This window comes from Hippocampus comes, unplaced genomic scaffold (genome assembly GCF_001891065.2).
Source record: "Hippocampus comes isolate QL1 unplaced genomic scaffold, H_comes_QL1_v1.1 scaffold12, whole genome shotgun sequence".
Taxonomy (NCBI): domain Eukaryota; kingdom Metazoa; phylum Chordata; class Actinopteri; order Syngnathiformes; family Syngnathidae; genus Hippocampus; species Hippocampus comes.
The window spans coordinates 1,005,686-1,009,150 of NW_017805478.1; the positions used below are offsets into that span (position 1 = coordinate 1,005,686).

Consider the following 3,465-nt stretch of genomic DNA (forward strand, 5'->3'; position numbering starts at 1 on the left):
CAAGAAAGAGAGAGCCTAAGGCAGCTTTTATCATGCCTTCCTTCTATTACGCCATCGCCATAAAACAACACATTTAATCACAGCCTCCGCTAACATGATGAAGTAGTTCATGGTTAATAAATGTCAGATTTTTGCCAGGACAATGGATTTCAATGCATACGGATGTTTGATAGTAATAAAAAATGATATAGGCCAACCCTGCCGATACATTATTATTCCACAAGGGGCTGGATGGCACTGTTCATAACTTACCCAACTCCCCCGAGAGAGAGCAGAAGTCTCGGGATGTTGTGACAATGGATGGTAGCTTGCGCATATACGTTCACCACAGGGGGATTTGCGTGCCGTAAGGAAAACCCCGGCAATCCATGTTGGGAATACCGAGTATTAGCGAGATCCCTACAGTGGCGAGACTCCAGGCAAAGAGGCAAAGGCTGTTGTCAGCGCAAGAGGAATAAGACGCACCGGGTTTTCCCACTGGGAAGAAAGATATGTCACAGTACGTCTTTGGCACCATTCCGACTTGATATGGAGGCTAAAAGAGATCAGTCGACATGTATTCGTAACATGGCTGGGCGGTTAGGGGTTGGGGGGGCAGTGGGGGTACCTGTGATTTCACCTTTGTGTTATCAGTGCTTTCCATCGGTTATAAGGATTTGTTCAAATAGAAGCAGAAGAGTGGCGAGAAACGTGGAGTAGCTTGCAATACAATTCTGTTATATTTTGCACAACAGCAGTAGTGTTGGGATCCAGTCAGGTCAAAACCTTGCATATTCGTGATTCGGAATTGTATTTTTTTAGAATATATAGTTGGTTCGTCACTGGAAGTTCAATCTGTTGACTCTTTTTGTGTTTGGACTGAACGAATAACTTTTTAGTGCCATTTTGTAGCCTTTTGGTGCCATGGAGCTATGTTGAAATTAACAGGGGATTTTCATTTAGGCCAAAGTAATGCTTTGCTGCCATTTTGTAGCACCTACAGGGAATCAGAAACTTATTTGTGGGTGGCATCAATTGCTCTAGCATGAAATTGCTCAACATCCTCGGTCGCCCTTGTCTGTTAGTAATGTATCCAGATGAAGCGGCTCGGGCATCTGTTTATGATGCCTCCCTGGTAAGGTGTTCTGGGCAGGGTAATTGGCATTATCATAAATATTTTTCGATGTGCCGCACTTTGGTACAGCTCTGTTTTTTTAAGCGCTCTACAGATAAAGTTAAGTCTACATTCTTGTTGAATGCATTTTTTTCCCCACAATGCTATTTTGAAGTTGAAGAATGATGAATGCAGAGACAGATGGGCTCGCGCATGACAAGAACGAACATCTTATGAGGAAAACATGCTCTGAAAACGATTATATTTTTAGGAGCCTCCTCACTTTTTTTTATCTATTCCTCTGTGATTGCTCTTGCCCCCCCCCCCACCTCCACCCCACCCCCTCTCCCGACTTCCTTTGTACCTCATAATCGCATTGGCAGTTCGTGACAACGCGGTTGTATACGAACAACTATACAACTAAAAACACTCCACGACAAAAAGGCAGGCTCTCGGGTTCTTTCCAACAAATGACAAGAAACTAAATACGGTTAAAAACACAGCGGAGAGGCGTTTTACTCCAGGAAGACGGCGAATGAAAACGCTTGGAGGATGCCAAGCAACAGCGGACGTGGCTCGAGAGAAAGAGGAGATTTTCAGAAGGGAATTGGAACAATAGAGGGAGATAGCGTGTGTCCACAGGCAAGGAAAGAAGCACCGCGATGGTGCAGGTGGCGAGTAAGTGGGCAAGCGAGGCAGAGAAAGCCTTGGAGAAGGGAGAAAGGGAAAGGGAGGGAGGACGTGGTGGGGGGGGGCGCCCTATTGCATTCCTGTTGCATCAGTTCAGAGTAACAAGATTTGGAGATGCGGGCTCAGACATATTAATAGGTTTTGCCCTGACGTCCACCCCCCCGAACCTAACTCCGGCTTACACGCGCAGTTCTGCTCGGCAACATGGCCTGTCACTCACACAGAGGTCCCGCTTTGCTTTGGAATGTGCGTGTTTGTGAGAAAGAAAGAAAGAAAGAAGCGAGTGACCGACCTGCACGGGCACATCCGCTCACACAAAGACGGTGACCTTGAGCCGCGGTGTGTGTCGAACCATCAAGAAATAAACACACCCAAGGCCGGTGCGACAACACAATATTTTTTGACCAAGCGCGTTTAATTTTTTGATGGCTTCTTTTGGGACCAGCAGAGCCAAGTGTGGCCTCAAATTTGGCTTTGACGCCTATTTGTTTGGCCAAGCGCGTTTAATTTTGATGGCTTCTTTTGGAACCAGCCGAGCCAAGTGTGGCCTCAAATTTGGCTTTGACGCCTGAAGGTTTGAGGCATAAAAGGCTGGCAGACGAGAGTGAAAAGAGGTGGAAAAGAGTGCGCAAAGCGGAGGGGGAAAAAAAGGGGAGAAAGTTGCAGAAAGGAGAGCACAGCATGGGGCGGAGAAGGGGGTGGGCAAAGCGAGAGCCAGGGGATCTTCTTGAGTTGAAAAGCCATCATGGGTGAATAATTGAAGACGGGCTTGGCTCCCGACACAATCACTCACTCACGCACAAATCTCAACATTAAAGAGAGGAATGAATTGCGGATCATCTTGTGTTTTCAAGTGGTTTTCAGCCACTTTAATCTCCTCCAACCGCATTCAAAACAAGCGGCTGAATTGGACCAACAATAGAATGCCGGGATCTGGTCACTTTTCATAGTTCTCCCTCTTTCAGAGGTTTAGTACAGCTGTTTTTTTTTTTACAGTAAAGTCAAAGGCAGAGGTTGGCGATGTGTGTGAGGGTGAAGCGTAAAATCTTGCCGTAATGAGGAATGAATATGTTCTTCGTCAGCACTCGGCCGCCGCCACTCTCCACTTGACCAAGAGAACAGAAATCAGAGTTAACCAAGTAGCCCGCTTGTAAGTCCTTTGCCGGTGCGATGCCTGCTGGAACATAGCGCATAGCCTCGACACGGTCAAGCAATAGTTCTGTTTTTCTACGTCAGACTTTCCCCACATTTAGAAGGGTGCGGTGCAAGGAAAAAGTCGGGGTTTTGGTTCGCATCCAGGTTGAGGTTTTTTTTTTTTTCCTCCAGATAATGCGGCTTTGAAACTTCATTCATATGATCCCACTTTTGAACTTCTGGCATTGTTGAAAATGTTTTCACTTTGCTTTGGGACACGCTCCATCTCTTGTGCCAAAAGTGGGCCAGCAGCGTTCCTCAAGGCCATTTTTTTGGCCCTGTGTGTTTGGAGCATTATTTCATAACAGTGAAAGATAATTCAACATTTTCCATCTCGTGTGCCAAAAGTGGGCCAGCAGCTTTCCTCAAGGCCATTTTTTGGCCCTGCATTATTTCATAACAGTGAAAGATAATTCAACATTGCTTCTTTGAAGGGCACTATAGCTTCACACTAACACATTATAGGAAACGCCGTAAAGGCATGTGTT

At 46.1% G+C, this 3,465-nt stretch overlaps 1 long non-coding RNA gene across 1 annotated transcript in view; it reads left to right on the forward strand.

Annotated features, from left to right (window-relative positions):
* Positions 1 to 3,465, forward strand: part of LOC109519197 (uncharacterized) — a 240,978-nt gene that overhangs the window by 91,529 nt on the left and 145,984 nt on the right. The gene's annotated exons all lie outside the window — the stretch shown is intronic.